We start from the raw sequence: 17,085 nt of genomic DNA, 5'->3' as shown, positions 1-17,085 counted from the left end.
CAGTTCTAGATCTATAGTTTTAGACATGTGACCTCAAGGTAGAGATGTCCAGCAGTCAGTGGCAATATAGGACTAGAGTTCAGAAAATGATGGCTGGCTATATAGATTTAGGAATCATCTCCATTTAGGCGATAAATGGACCCATGGAGCAGATGAGGTCACCAAGGGAGAGAGTTTAGAGAATATGGTGGGGAATACAGGCTTCTGAGCTAACTTCCGAGTTTATCTTGTAAGATCAACCTTGCTCTTACTCCCTGGGTAGAGAATTCATGGAGACCTAAAAGAAGAAAATTAATAATTAATAGAAGGCGGGGCAGCTAGGTGGCGAAGTGGATAAAAGCACCGGCCCTGGATTCAGGAGTACCTGAGTTCAAATCTGGCCTCAGACACTTGACACTTACTAGCTGTGTGACCCTGGGCAAGTCACTTAACCCCCATTGTCTCACAAAAAAAAAAAAAAAAAGAATTAATAGAAGGGGCAGCTAGGTGGCGCAGTGGATAGAGCACCGGCCCTGGAGTCAGGAGTACCTGAGTTCAAATCCGGCCTCAGACACTTAACACTTACTAGCTGTGTGACCCTGGGCAAGTCACTTAACCCTAATTGCCTCACTAAAAAAAAAAAAAAAAGAATTAATAGAGCATTTGGGAATGATTTGAAAGGAGCAAAATGAAGTTAAAGCCCCCATAGGGAATTGACTCTTCAGGTTAGCTCTTAATGTAGCCCCTTCAAAGCCTGATTATTAGTGAATGCATATGTGGGCGGCCAACATGGGAACAAGGAGAATAAGTCCTTAAAATCTCAAATTTCTGATCCATTTCCTTAGTTCCTTACTACTCCCTTATGTCTAAATAGTTCCCTACACTCTGATGCCTGCCAGCCCCAGGTTTCTGTGACCCTTTGTTACATCATCACTTGAATCACAAGAGCCAGCTAGAGGGAGAAGACAAGTTTTAGTTTCACTGGCCCAGCCAGGACCATCCCTTGCTAGACACAAGAAATGAAGTACCCTCTCGTACCACTGGTGAATGATCTCACATTTTCCTTCCTATTTTTTTGGCTCTGTCTGCCATTTGGTCTGCTGTTGTTGCTAATGGTCATCTGGTTTGGTTTCCTCCTCAGGGAAGGTAAGGGTGATCTCATCTGTCCGGAATGGGTGAGGTTGGGGAGTTACAAAGCTTCAGGGCAAGAAAAGGAATGAGTTCAAACTGTTGCTGAGAATGTTAAGTTCATTCATGCCTGCATGCATGAATGTATGTGTGTATGTATGTGTATTTGTTTATGTGTGTATTACATGCATATGTATGTATGTATATATATATATTTTGCTGACAGTTGAAAAAGTTTCTTTCAGTAGAAGAGATGAAGTAATCAGATCTTGATTTCTATAAAACTCTTATTCATTTTTTTTTTTCCCTCAGGGAATGGGAGCTCTCAGGCTTAATAAGGAGACAATGCTAGCTTGTTATTTTCTTAGACCTTTAGAGATTACAAAGTGCTTTTCTCACAAAAACCCATGAGAGACAGGTAGTATATAGTAATCTCCATTGTTCAAAAGAGGAAACTAGCTTAGATGGGTAAGCTGGTTTTGCCCAAGGTCAATGCAGCTTAATAAGTAGCTGAGTTGGGATTTAATTTTATTTATTTCTTTTTATTTTATTTTGTTTTTGTTTTTTTTTCTGAGTTTGGATTTTAACCCTGGTCATATGGCTGTAAATCCTATACTTTTCCACTTGCTGCTTCTTCAATAGATCGTTGTCAGTGGCATATTGTTATTTTGAGGGAGAGAGGAAGAGAAATCTCTATAAGGAGCTCTGTTTTCTTAGTATGAAACTGCCTCAGGCGGTATCTAGAGGAGGCTCTAGGTCTAGGTTCTCAGAGTTTTAGGATGAGTTAGTATAGAATTCAGAGCTGGAAGGTTCCTGAGAGATCTTATAATCCAACTCTTTCATTTTACAGATAAGGAAATTGATGCTGAAAGGAATGAAGTGATTTACCCAAGTAGTGAGAACTAGGATTGGAGCCCAGCTTTTCTGACCTTAAATCTGCTCTTTCACCAATAGTTGGGGATGAGGTGGAGGGGGGTAGGACAGTGATATAAAAATACCAAGGGACCTCCAAGCCTGAGAGAGGGTGAAATTATAGCTGTGAGTCAAAGAGCCTGAACAGACAAAAGTTTGTCCAGTCATTTTCATTGCTCTGATACTGGGAAATAGCTTTCTTTCTGGACTGAAATTTGTCTTGGGATTCTCTCTCACATTCCTTTTTGCCTGGAACACTGTTTCTTCCCTCCTCCTCCTGCCCCTTGCTCTACTTACACTCTGGCTACTAAACTTACCCTCTGGCCTAATGGGCAGCAGTTTTCTCTGACCCTACCAGTCACACAGAGTAAGAGTCATTTGGGGTTCTTGGGCTAAAAGACGGCAATGTATCAACAAGAACAATAAAATTAAATAACAGTAATTTCCCATGGACCTAACACCCCATATTTTCCCTTCCCTTCACTGTTTGAATGGAAATGTCTCAACCTGTTTGGTCCTAAAGGATAGAACTAGGACATATTTCATATAGGAAAAAGGAAAGCCTTTCCAATGATTTGTATGTTGTTCAGTCATTTTAGTCAACTCTTCATGACCCCATTTGGGGTTTTCTTGGCAAAGATACTGGAGTAGTTTGCCATTTCTTTCTCCAGCTCATTTAAAGATGAGGAAACTGAAGCAAACAGGGGTAAGTGACTTATCCAAGGTCACAAAGCTAATAAGTATCTAAGGCCAGATTTGAACTTAGGGAGAATCATCTTCATGACTCTGGACCTGGTACTCTATTCATTGTGCCACCTGCTCTGCCTAACAATTAGAGCTGTCTAAAAGTAAAGTGAGCTGCTTCAGAATGGGGTGAATTGATGATCTCTCAATGGAGATCTTCAAGGAGAGGATGAAAAGTCATTTACTGAGGATATTATAGGTGAGATGCTTGGTCAGAGAGGAGGGAGGGAATAAGCATTTATATAGCATTTATATACTCTGTGCCAGATGTTGTGCTAATTGCTTTACACATATTATTCATTTGATCCTCACAAGTACCCTGCAAGTACTTGCAGTATCCTGCAAGACAGGTGCTGTTATTACTCCTATTTTACATATGAGAAAACAGAAGCAGATAGGGATTAAATGACTTACCCAGGATCTCACAGTTAGTAAGTGTATAAGGTCAGATTTGAACTCAGGTCTTACTGACTCTAGGCCCAGAGTTTTCTCCACTGTGCCACCCAGCTGCAGCTGCTTCATAGGATAGATAGGGATGAGACTAATAGTCTCTTCCAACTCTAAGATTCTTGTTTTTGTCACAATCATTCTGGTTTTCCTCAGCTCTGTCCCTTGTCCCATCTATGAGTACTCTGATATTACAGACACTAAACATGTCTTCCAGCAAGAGGCTGAGGCTCTTTTGTTTCAGGCCTCAGGTTTCTTTCTCCAGAAATCCTATACCAGTTTTCTAAAATGACCCTGGTTCACCCCTTGATTAGCAGTTAGTGCCAGGCTATTCAAGTCATGGCATATGCCATGATATAAGTAAAGTTCTTTTTTTTTTGTCAAGTCAGAAAGCAAACAGCATTTTTTCCCATACTGTGTCCCAGGCACTGTGCTAAGTGCTGATGATACAAAGAAAGGCAAAAACAGTATGTGCTTTCAACATGCAAATAATTATGTATATAATAAGATTATTTCAAGGGTAAATGGGAGGTAATCTCAGAGGGAAGGCACTAGCAGTGAGGTGGGAATGGTAAAAGCTTTTTGAATTAAGTCCTGAAGAAAGCTAGGAAATAGAGATGAAGAGAGAGTACATCCAAGACATGGCATACAGCCAATGATAAGGCAATGGGGTCAGAAGATATGGAATGTCTTGTGTGAGGAATAGCAAGGAGTCTACCAGGATCATTGGATTGAGGAGTACATGTTACATGAGTAAGGTCAAAGAATACTGGAAAGGTAGGAAGGGGCTTTTTTTTTTCAAGGCAATGAGGGTTAAGTGACTTACCCAGGGTCACACAGCTAGTAAGTGTCAAGTATCTGAGGTCAGATTTGAACTCAGGTCCTCCTGAATCCAGGGCTGGTGCTTTATCCACTATACTACTTAGCTGCCCCCCCCTTTTTTGCTGTGGAGGAAGGGGTTTTAAAAGCCAAAGGACAAGGAGTCATATGGAAGAGTAAAGGCAGGGGCTCATCAGAGCATTCCCAAATTTCCCTTGAAATAACTTTAAATAATAACAAATTCTGGAGCAGTATAACCAACAAAAAGTTGGGGTGAAACAATTTTCTAACCAACACAACCTAAAAGGTTGGCAGGAAAAGTCTTTCTCACTGGGGTAAGAGGTGAGTGCAGTCAAGTATAGGCTCCATCAGCATAGACCATACACCAGAAAACTAGTAGCAGACCTTGGAGGTGACTAAATTAGCGGGAGTAAATGAATCAGCAGTGGTGGCTTCTGGAGCTCTCAGCCCAGAGATAGTAAGAAGGTCAGATGACCGGTCAGAAGGAAATTATGAGGAACCCTTTGCTGGTGCTAGGTGCAAGAGTCTGTTGCATTGCCCCCATGCAATTCTGGGTCACAGTCTCAGGGTGAGGAGATGAAGGAGCCCTAGCACATTAGAGCATATAGTTTCAGGGATACAGGGGCCCTGGTCACAGTTCTAGGGCAAAGAAGAGTGCTTGTAGTACTCTCAAACCAGAGCACAGGTCAAGAGAGCAATGACTTCACCTCTCCTTGGATCATGCCAATTTGGAAGAACAGAAAACTTATAGATCCCCAGAACTAAACTCTGAAAGAAGCAGCATGAAAAACCCAAAACTTGGGACAGCCTTCCCTTGGCCCCCAAACTCCAGGAGCAGAACACAACTTTAACATAAAGTTAAAAATCAAGAAATAGACTGGAAAATGAGCAGACAACAAAAAAAGAATCTAACCATAGAAAGTTATGATGTCAGGGAAGATCAAAACACAAACTCAGAAATAAATAACAAAATTTTTTAAATGCTACATCCAAAGACTCAAAGAAAAATGTCAATTGGTCTCAGGCTAAAAAAATGGAATTCCTGTAAGGGCTCAAAAAAGGTTTAAAAAAGTATATAAGAGGTAAAGGAAAAAATGGGAAAAGAAATGAGTGTGGCGTGAGAAAATGTGAAAAAAAAAGAGTCGACAGCTTAGTAAAGGAGACCCCAAAATACTGAAGATGACTCCTTAAAATGCAGGATTGGCCAAATGAAATAAGAGGCACAAAAATCCGCTAAAGAGAAAAACACTTTAAGGAGCAGAATTGGCCAAATGGAAAAAGATGTACAAAATTCACTGAAGAGAAGGAAGCCTTAAAAAATAGAATGGGATGGAGTCATGAACTGATCCAACCATTTTGGAGAGCAATTTGGAACCATGCCCGAAGGGCTATCAAACTGTGCATACTCTTTGATCCAGAAATATCACTGCTAAGTTTATATCCCAAAGACATTCTAAGAAAGAGAAAAGACCTATTTGTCCCAAAAAATGTTCATAGCAGCTCTCTTTGTGGTGACTAAGAACTGGAAATCAAAGTAATGCCCATCAACTGGGGAATGGCTAAATAAGCTGTGGTATATGATTGTGATGGAATATTATTGTGCTATAAGAAATGGCAAGCAGGATGATTTCAGAATGGCCTGGAAAGGTTTATGTGAACTCATATATAGTAAAGTGAGCAGAACCAGAAGAGCACTGTACACAGTGACAGCAATATTGTTTGATGAGAATTGTGAATATACTTAACTATTCTCATCAATGCAATGACCCAATACAATCCCAAAAGACTAATGATGAAGCATACCATCCACCTCCAAAGAAAGAACCAATATTTATTGAACACAGACTGAAGCATGATATTTTTCATTTTCTTTTTTCTTTTGTTTGAGATTTCTTGTAAAAAAAAAAGACTAACAAAGTAATGTTTTACATAATTGTATGTGTATAACCTATATCTGATTGCTTATGGCCTCAGAGAGTGGGGAGGGGAGGGGAGGAAGGATAGAATTTAGAACTCAAAACTTTAAGAAAAATGTTTATTATAAAAAAGGGAAAAAATAGAATTGACCAACTGAAGAAAATAATTCCTTAAAATTTAGAACTGGGAAAGTAGAAGCTAATGACTCCATGAGACATCAAGAAACAATAAAAACAAAATTAAAAGAATGAAAAAAAATAGAAGAAAATGTAAACTATCTCACTGGGAAAAAGAACTGACCTGGAAAATAATTGAGGAGAGATATTTTTTTTGAGGAGAGATAATTTAAGAATTATTGGACTACCTGAAAACCATGATAAAAAAGGGCCTATACATCATATTTCAAAAAATTGTCAAGGAAAACTGTCCTGATATCCTAGAGCCAAAGGGTAAAATAGAAATTGAAAAAAATCCACCCATTGCCTCCTGAAAGAGATCCCCAAAAGAAAACTCTGGAATATTATAGCCAAATTCCAGAGTTTCCAGGTCAAGGAGAAAATATTGCAAGAAGCCAAAAAGAAACAATTGAAATATTGTGGAGCCACAATCAGGATAACGCAAGATTTAGCAGTTTCTACATCCAAGGAGTGGAGGGCTCAGAATATGAAATTCCAGAGGGCAAAGGAGCAAGGATTACAACCAAGAATCACCTACACGGCAAAACTGATGATAATGCATCAGGGGAAAAAGTGGATATTTAATGAAATAGAGAACTTTCAAACATTCCTGGTGAAAAGGCTAGAGCTGAATACAAGACTCAAAAGAAGCATAAACAGATAAATAGGAAAGCAAAATCTTAAGGCATTCAATAAGGTTAAATTGTTTACATTCCTAAATGGAAAAATGATATTTATAGCCCTTAAGAACTTTCTCATTATTAGGGCATTTAGAAGCAGCATACATGGACAGAAGGTATGGGAATGATGGGAAGAAATCTAAAAATAAAATTAGGAGCTGGTTTTATGAAAAAAAATAGATAAAGCTTTGGTTAGTTTGATTAAAAATAAAATTAAGGAGTGAAAAAGGATGACTATGATGGGAGAGGGGTGAAGGGAGAGGTAGAATGGGGTAAGTCATCTCACATAAAGGAAGTAGGGATTTAGTGGAAAGGAAGATTGGAGAGCAGACAATCTTACTCTCATTGGAACTGGCTCAAAGAGGAAATCACATATACACTGAGTTGGACATAGAAATCTATCTGACCATACAGGGAAGTAGGAGAGAAATGCAATAAGAAAAGCAGGAGAGGGCTGATAGAAGGGAGGGTGGATTGGGGGATGTGGTGGTGAGAAGCAAATCACTTCTGAGGAAGGTCAGGGTGAAAAGAGAAAGATAAATGGGGAAAATAGGATGGAAGAAAATACACAGTAATCATGACCATGAAAAAATGTTTAGAAGGTAAGCCAAATTTATAAGAATACAAGTTCTTCTTTAATTGATAAATGGTCAAAGCATATGAAAAGGTAGTTTTTAGATTAAAAAAATTGAAGCTATCTATAGTCATATAAAAAAGTTCTAAATCACTATTGATTAGAGAAATGCAAATTAAAACAACTTTGAGGTATCACCCCACACCTATTAGATTGGCTAATATGACAGAAAAGGAAAATGACAAAGGTTGGAGGGAATGTGGGAAGGTTGGGACACTAAAGAACTATTGGTGGAGTTTAAATTGATTTGACTATTCTGGAGAGCAATTTGGAACTATGCCCAAAGGGTTATAAAACCATGCATGTCCTTTGATTCAGCAAATACCACTAGTAGGTCTAAAAAAAAAAAGAAAAAAAGGGAAAAGGACCTATATATACAAATATGTTTATAGCAACTTTTTTGTGGTGGCAAAGAATTGGAAACTGAGGGGATGCCCATCAATTGGGGAATGACTGAACAAGTTGTAGTATATGATTGTGATGGAAAATAATTGTGCTATAAGAAATGATAAGCAGGCAGATTTCAGAAAAACCTGGAAAGACTTAATGAACTGATGCTGAGTGAAGTGAGCAGAACCAGGAGAAGTGTATATACAGTAACAGCAATATTTCATGATGATCAGTTGTCAATGACAGCAATTATTTTAGCAATACAATGATCCAAGATAATTCTGATGGAATTATGATGAAAAATTCTATCCACCTCCAGAGACAGAGTCTAAATGAAGATTAAAAAAACCTTTTTTTACTTTGCTTTTCTTGTTTTTTTTCTTTCACAACATGACTAACCCAAAAATATTTTGCATGACTGTACATGTATAATCTATATCAAATTGCTTGTCTTTTAAAGGGGAAGAAGAGGGAGGAAGGGAGAGAATTTGGAACTCAATTTTTTTTTTTTTTAGTAAGGCAGTTGGGGTTAAGTGACTTGCCCAGAGTCACACAGCTAGTAAGTGTTAGGTGTCTGAGGCCGGATTTAAACTCAGGTACTCCTGATTCCAGGGCCGGTGCTCTATCCACTGCGCCACCTAGCTGCCCTAGAACTCAAAAATTTTAAAAAATGAATGCTAAACTTTATTAATTGAGGGAAAATACTATAAAATCTTTATTTAAAAAAAGTCAAGGGGGGCAGCTAGGTGGCACAGTGGATAGAGCACTGGCCCTGAATTCAGGAGGACCTGAGTTCAAATCCAGCCTCAGACACTTGACATTTACTAGCTGTGTGACCCTGGGCAAGTCACTTAACCTTCATTGCCCCACAAAAAAGTCAAAGGATCTTCTATTTTATCCTGGAAGTAATAAGGGAGCTATTGAAATTTACTGATTAGAGTAGTAACATGATCATCCTTGCATTTTAAGAAGGTTACTTTGGCAGCTGAATGGAGGATTCACTGCAGTGGAGAAAGACTTGAGGCAGGGAGAACAACCAGAAAGTTATTGCACTAGTCCACATGATAAGCCTGCACTGGAATGACAGGTGTTTCAGAGGAGAGAATGGGATACAAAGGAGAGTTAGTGAAAAGGCAGAAATGACAACACTTGGTAACAGATTAGTAACAGTGAGATGAATAAGGCACAAAATAGGTGTTCAATTAATCCTCATTGGTTAGTTAATTGCTAGACCCCAGTAAGAGTTGTTGCTGTCAGTGAGGATGGAGGGTGTGCAATGAATGCTCTTAGGGATGGGAATAGGAGGAGTTGTGGTATTATCAGGTACTTCTGAGATCCATGTTACGGACCAGACCTCCTATCTTCCCTCCATGGGGCTTACAGTCTGATTCAGTTGATACTCATTATAGTGAAACTCTTAAGTTGGTACTAAGCAATACTTTCCAGAGGTTGGTGTGAGGATGGCATGAGAAAGCTTTTAGGAAATTGTAAGTTGAGAGCATGACTATGTTGATAATGCTGATAATGATAGTGACATACAAAGCTGTTAAAATTTCCTGAAATAGGAAAGGATAACATTTGTGTAGTGAAGAAGGAGCTAAGTTCATATTTTGCCTCTAACATGTATTATCTGTGTGATCCTGGGCAATCATCTCAACAATCTGAGACTGTTTCATCATGTGGAAAATAAAGATGATGATGCCTGTAGCCCCTACCTCCCATGGTTGTGGAGAGGATACAATTATAAATGCTGTATGTAAAAAACAACTTTGCAAATTTAAAAGCTCTCTATAAATATCAGTGACTTATTTGTTTATCTGTGGTCATGAGTGATGCTCCTATAAAATAATATTATCCTCTCAAGCTACTCTTCTTTACATGATTAAAGTGATGAAGGGGAAATATTGTGATTACCATGGCTTCCAAAATGTAACATACCTGTTTTCATTGACTGGTAGATTCAGAGGGAAATGAGTCCGATGTGTCCTGTGATTGGAAAGCCTGGGGCAAGGAACAAAGCTTACCACATTGGGACTGTTTCATCCAAAGCAGGGCAGTTGAACTCAGATGATCAGATTTTGCCATGTAAGTAAAAACTAAGAAGGGTTCCTCAAAATGGGGTGTTGTGGGATCTGATCTTTGAGGCTGAGGGTGAGTGTGAGGCCAGTGTGTGAGGAGAGTAGAGAAAAACCCAAGGAGGAGCTGGGGCAGAGCTCTTCTGTAGATGTGAAAAAAGGCAAATGGTCAGGGCCCTTAGTGATACTTCTTATGTATTTCAGTTAAAGTAGCTGAGCATCTGTCCCAGCTTTGACTTTTGAGAATAGTGAGGCAGTGATAGAAAAAATACTTTGGATTGGTTTAAGATCTTAGGATTGCTACCTATTAACTGAGATGTCACCTCTCTAGGCCTCAATTTTTCCTTCTCTGCAGAAATGGGAGTGGACAGAAAGGGTTGGATTAAATAACCTTTAAGATTTTCCTTCCAGTGTAGATTTTGCAATTTCAAGATCAAAATCAGTGATTAGAGAGAATGCTCCTAATGCTAATAATGATCAGTGTTAGTTCAATCTTCTTATGGACCATTTCCTTTTTTTTCTTCTTCTTCTGTTTCATGGACATAGACTATACTCATGTCCGTACTGGTTATTAATGTACTATGCTAGCAGATTGGAAGGCAGATTTTTAAAATGACATTGTTTCTGGCCTTTTAGAGCTTGTAATATCATAGGAAAGGCTGAGATATACACACAAATGGTTATACTATAGGGGAGAGAAAACAAGACTAGGACAAGTCGTAATGACCTAAGTGATTTAAGGTGGTAGCCGTCTTGCAAATAAGGGCTGATCTGTCAGAACCAGGTATATCTCCCTTAACATGTGGTACATGAATGTTTATCGAATGAACAAAGTGAGAAATTGTAGAGAGTTCAGTGCAGATCCATCTCAAAGACTAGAAGCAACTCCATGCCCCCTCAACATCAGGTTAGATGAATTGTCCTTATGATAGTATGGGTTACTAGTAGACCAGCATCCCATTTTCCCCTTGGTTTAAAAAAAAATCTTGCAGTGCTTTAATTCTTTAATATGAAAGATAATGAAGTAACTAACCTTCCAAGTTTTTTTTAGCTTTGTTATCCCAGGACAGAAGAGCTGATGCAGTGCTGTCTCACTATGGTTTCTATACAGGTAGTCCTCAAAGATGGAATAGAATCAGAAATGAGAGGCAACCAAAGAAAGAAATTGGGCATGACACTAAGAGTGAAGATGACAGTAGAGAATGTTCTTACCATAGCCAGGCTTGTGCCCATTCCTCTGATTCAGAGACTGAGGGTGCTGAGGAATTATTTTTTTCCGTTATTGTAGGTGATGTACCATGGAACCCTGGGAAGAAACTAAGTCTTAATCAGAAGAATGTCTTGTGGGATACAGAAATGATGAGTGGCACAGCCACTCAGGCTTCCTGGATCATCGGGAGAAGTCACTCAGCATATATTTATTAAGTGCCCACAAGGTTCACAGCTGTGTACTCAGAGAACTTGGTGGTACATATTAAAGAACTGAGGTGGTCCCTGGCATCAAAATGTTTATAATTCAATAAGTTCCTCACAGATGAATCAAACATGGAATCACTTTCCTTAATTTGAAAAATACTCATTAATAATTTTCTGTATGCTTAGTCCTTGCTAGGTATTGGGGAAGAGGGCATGATATGGTTTCTTCTCCTAAGGAACTCATAATCCATGTATCTACAAAGCATACTGAGGTGAAAAGAGGTGGCTAAATTGTATTGGAGAATGTCATGAGTTACTCTCACTCTGAAAAGATTTCCTAGAAGAGGTGAAACTAGAGGGGAGAAGAAAGGGGAAGGAAGGGGCAGAAAGGAAACTGTTCCTTGAACACAAAATATGGCTTGGGAGAAGATTTGGCAGTGGAAGAAGGCATTGTCACAAGGTCATTGTAGCTGGAATAAGGGCTCCAGATGGGATATTGGGACAAAGAATAATGATCGGGGTTAAAGGAAGGAAACTGAAAACTCAAAAGTAGTAAAAAAAAAAAAAAGCCAAAAAGCACATTTGATCTTTGGCTACATGAATCATAGGGGCAAAATGTATAGGACTAGGGACACAATAGTCTTTCCATCCTGTTTATTTGTCAGGCCACATATCATTATTTTCAGTTCTTGGTGCCACATTAAAAAATTAATAGTATTTTATTTTTTCTAATTACATGTAAAGACAATTTTCAAATTCATTTTTTGAAAGATTTTGAGTACCAAATCTTTCACCCTTCCTCCCTCCCCTCCCCCTTCCCCAAGATGGCAAACCATCTGATGTAGGTTATATATGTGCAATCATGTGTAACATATTACCACATTAGTCTTGTTATAAAAGAAGAAACAGAACAAAAGAAAAAAATACCCCTCTCCAAATTGAAAATAGTAAGCTTCAATCTGCTTTCAGACTCCATCAGTTCTTTCTCTGAATGTGGATGGCATTTTTCATCATGAGTCTCTTGGAATTGTCTTGGATCATTGTATTGCTGAGAAGAGCTAAATCAATCATAGTTGATCATTGTACAATGTTACTATTACTGTTACTGTGTATAATACTCTCCTGGTTCTGCTCACTTCCTGCATCATCAGTTCATGTAAGTCTTTCCAGGTTTTTCAGAACTCTGCTTGCTCATTATTTCTTTTCTTTTCTTTTCTTTTTTGGTGAAGCAATTGGAGTTAAATGAATTGCCCAGGGTCACACAGCTAGTAAGTGTCAAGTGTCTGAGGCTGGATTTGAACTCAGGTCCTCCTGAATCCAGGTCCAGTGTTTTATCCACCATGCTGCCACCTAGCTGCCCCTTGCTCATTATTTCTTACAGCAAAATAGTATTCCATTACATTCATATACCACAACTTGTTGAGCCATTCCTCAACTGATGGGCATCCCCTCAGTTTCTGATTCTTTGCCACCACAGAAAGAGCTGCTATAAATATTTTTGTACATGTGGCTCCTTTTCCCTTTTTTATGATCTCTTTGGCATATAGACCTAGTAATGGTATTGCTGGGTCAAAAGGTATAAACAGTTTGATTGCCCTTTGGGCATAGTTCCAAATTTCTCCCCAGAATGGTTGGATCAGTTCACAACTCCTTGGTGCCACATTACCAGAAAAGAGCAACCTATATAGCAAAGGGAAACTCAAGATCATGCTAGATGTGACTCAAGTGAAGGAACTAGAGAACTGGACCCTGGAAAGGGAAATGTTAGAAAAGGGGACATGAAAGTTGCCTTTCAAGTATTTAAAGGGCTGTCAGGGTAGGATTCTATTTGTTGTGTTTGGCTCCCAATGCATAACTAGGAACAAATGGTGAGAGTGGCACAGAAGCAAAGTAGACTCAATGAAAGAAAAAAAAAGGAAAAAAGATCTCTGGTGAGGGGAAATCCACTACTTCCCCAGGCAGTCTAATACACTTTTGGTTAGCTCTAATCATCAGCTGTTTTTTATTTACATTGACTCCAAAAATTCAATCTCTGCAAATTCTTCCCATTCCTCCTAGTTCTGAGGCCAAAGAGAATGAGTTTAATCCTGTATTCAATTGAAAGTCTTTCAAATCCTTGAAGGCAGCTATCACAGCCACTCTAAATTTTCTGCTCTCTAAATGTATCTGGTCCTTCAAATGATCCTCATATGACATCATCTCAGAGTGTTTCACCATCCTAATTACCCTTTTCTGGGCATTCTCCAGCTCTTTTGATGTCCTCCCTAAAATGTGGTACTCAGAACAAAACAGGGCTTCAGAAAGCATTGAGATGCAATGGAAGGAATGAGGAATTGGGAGTCATAGGACCTGAGTTTTGAATTCCAGATCTGCCACTTACTACTTGTTCAACCTTGGACAAGACACTAAACCCCTGTTGGCCTCAGCTTCCTCATCTATAAAATGAAGGGATTCGACCTGATGGCCACTAAGGTGGTCAATCCTGACCAAAGTGGAGTACTGAGGAACCATTACCTATCTCATTCTGGACAATCTGCCAATTTCCTTTCATGCAGAGTAAGATCCTGTTAGCTTTTTGGGCTTCCATAGCCTAGTGTTGAATCATAATGAACTTGTAGTCCACTAAGACCCCCTGATCTTTTTTACATGTAAACTACTACTTAACCATCTCTCACCCATGTTGTACTCATGAAAATTATTTTTTTTCTAACTGAAGTGTAGAGCTTTATATACTAATCTGTATTAAATTTCATCTTGTTCCAAAAAATTAAGACTAAATGTACCACCAGACTGTTGAGATCTTTTTAGATCCTGGTTCTGTCATTTAACATGTTAGCTGCCCCTACTAACCTTGTGTCCTCTGAAAATCTGGAAAGTATGTGAATCTATCCTTAATCCAAATTGATAAAAACATCAAACAGCATGACAGGGCCAAGAATAGATCCTAGAGGTACTCCATTAGGGACCCTTCTTCAAGTTGGCATTGAATCATTAAGGATTACTTTAGCCAGTTTTGAATCTACCTAACCATTGTAAAGAATTAATTGTTATTTGAGGTTTTTATGATCCCATCTTTTGGCTAGAATTAAAATAAAAAACCTCAGCACACGCAGTGGCCTCTGGGGCCACCAACTGGTTGTAGCCATCACCATGACCCTGGCACCTCACGTCATCACCACTTGCTGATGCCTACATGGGCCTGGCAAAATTATAATGATTGGAAGCCCAGTGAAGGCAGTCATGTGACTGTCAGAGCAGCCAGCCAATTGGCTGGGGCTGTGTGTGGTCAGCCTGGGGTCTGCTGGAAAGAAGGGAGGTTTTTTCACCATTCCAGCTTGAAGCTGGAAGGTGACAGGATGCTGCTGTGTGTTCTCAGCTGATTCCTGGGAGGTGGTGTTGTTCAGGTTGTATAATTTCCCTTTCCCCATTTTATTTCCTTTCCCTTAATCCTACTGATCCTGTTTGTGTTGTTTTTTTTTAGTCCGTTCTTGTTAAATAAATCCTGCTCTGTTTAGAGGGAGGCTGTCTGTCTCCTTCCTTGCCCCAATATTGTGACGAGCTGCTTAGCTAACACTCCCCAATTAAAAATTGGTCCCCACACCATACAATCATGTAACTTAAATTCTGTCCAAAAGCATAGCATGAAACAATTATTCTGTAAGGTATGTATGAGAGTGTGTTGACCAAGTTAGATGTGTATTCTATATGTGTTGTCCACTGGCTCAGAAGAAGCATTGATAGATATCCCTGGAATATTTCTTACTTCTCTCCAAGGAAGACTGATTCCTTCCTGCAGGGAAACAGAAGAGGGTTATGAGTCTGGCTACTCTGCCTCTGAGAGAGAGGGGGCACTAGACTAGAATTATATCTTTTGCCTTTCTAGATTCAAGCTACTTTGTTTTGGTCATGCTATCCCTTAAAAGTGAAGGTTAAAATCATGCTTATACCTGAAGGACTGATTCTTTTTCACTTAATGTACGAAAAGCCCTCATAAAGGGTGAATAGTGAGTAAACTCATTTATCCAAGCCACTGATGAACAGAAATCAGAGAAGTTATGCAAATTACAATATCCCAGAAAACACAGAGAGTGAGTGAATTCTAACACTGGAAGTTCAACCAAGAGAAGAGGTCCTGATATCACAGAAGGGGAGATTTCCTAGTCACTAGGGAAGCAGATTGTCGAGGCTCTAGCTCCTTTACATGTTTGCCTTGTTCCAAAGACTTTTTTTCTCTCTCTCTATGAGTTTCTCCCTGAAGAGAGTTTGGAACTAGGTATATCTTTTCCCCAAGTTGGAATAAAAAAAATGTGTTTTCTTTACAAAGCCCTTGAACTAACCACAGGCACACAGAGAATAATCATTGTCTTCACCAATCCAAAAACAGGCCTCAAAAGAAACATATAAAATGCCAAAGTGTGTTTTGAAACCCAAGTTACAAATGCTCTACAGTATTCCCCCAGTACTACCATCCTAGTAACCCTTTCAAAAAAGGAAATGAGGTAAGTCTGACATAATCTGTCAGGGGAGTGGTACTGGTGGGGGCTTTTTATTTAACTGTTTTTGTTGATGCCTTTAATTTCACATCACATTCTTTTTTGAAAATGTAAGTGTCTTCAATTAACATTTATTATATCTGTTTTCTCTTCTTACCTCCCCTTGCATTGAAAGAAACCAAAAATCTTGCAAGAAATATGCATAGTAAGTTAAAAACAACTCTGAGGTACCACCGCACACCTATTAGAGTGTCAAATAAAACAAAAAAAGGAAAATATTGGATGTTGAAGGGAATGTGGGAGGGCTGGAACACTAATCCACTATTGGTGGAGTTGTGAAAAGATCCAACCATTCTGGAGAGCAATTTGAATATATGCCCAAAGGGTTTTAAAAATTTTCATACCCCCCTTTTTTTAAACCTTGTTTTTATTGTTAGGATCTGGGTTACTTGAGAGGGATGAAACGGGAGTGGGTGGCTCCAATACCCTGCCGGCTGTGTTTCACAGGCTTGTAGGTGATAGAGAATTCACCCAGGTAGTTTCCAGTCATCTCGGGCTTAATTTCAACCTGATCGAAGGTCTTACAGGTGTAGATGCCCACCAAACTGCCCACCATCTCTGGCAGGATGATCATGTCTCGAAGCTGTGTCTTCACGACCTCGGGCTTTTCCATGGGGGATGCCTCCTTCTTGGCCTTCCTCAGGCGCTTAAGAAGGGAATGCTGCTTGCGCTGCAGACCCCAGTTGAGTCTCCGCCGCTGCCAAGCGCTGCACAACTGCATGAGCTGTTCATAAGACATGTCCAGGAGCTGATCCAGGTCCACGCCGCCGTACGTGAACTTCCGGAAGGTTTACGTCTTCTTCTGCTCCACTTCTGCCATCTTATCTGCTGTCAGGAAAAGCTGTGCATACCCTTTGACCCAGGAATACCACAGCCAGGCTTATATCCCAAAGACATCCCCCAAAAGAGAAAAAGAACTATTTGTTTAAAAATATTTATAGCATCTCTTCTTGTGGTGGTTAAGAATGGAAAATCAGGGGGCAGTTAGGTAGCGCAGTGGATAAAGCACCAGCCCAGGATTCAGGAGGACCTGAGTTCAAATCCGGCCTCAGACACCTGACACTAACTAGCAGTGTGACCCTGGGCAAGTCACTTAACCCTCATTGCCCCGCCCCCCAAAAGAATGGGAAATCAAAGGAAAACCCATTAATTGGGGAATGACTAAATAAACTAAACAAAGATTTTGTAATGGAA

At 39.5% G+C, this 17,085-nt stretch overlaps 1 pseudogene; it reads right to left on the bottom strand.

Moving 5' to 3' along the window:
• Positions 1 to 16,156: 16,156 nt before the first annotated feature.
• LOC122744004 lies at positions 16,157 to 16,726 on the bottom strand (annotated as a pseudogene).
• Positions 16,727 to 17,085: the final 359 nt, after the last annotated feature.

The sequence above is a fragment of the Dromiciops gliroides genome, chromosome 2 (genome assembly GCF_019393635.1).
Source record: "Dromiciops gliroides isolate mDroGli1 chromosome 2, mDroGli1.pri, whole genome shotgun sequence".
NCBI classification, from domain to species: Eukaryota; Metazoa; Chordata; class Mammalia; order Microbiotheria; family Microbiotheriidae; genus Dromiciops; species Dromiciops gliroides.
The sequence above is the reverse complement of the archived record's forward strand: the minus strand, read 5'-3'. Positions and strand labels throughout refer to the sequence as shown.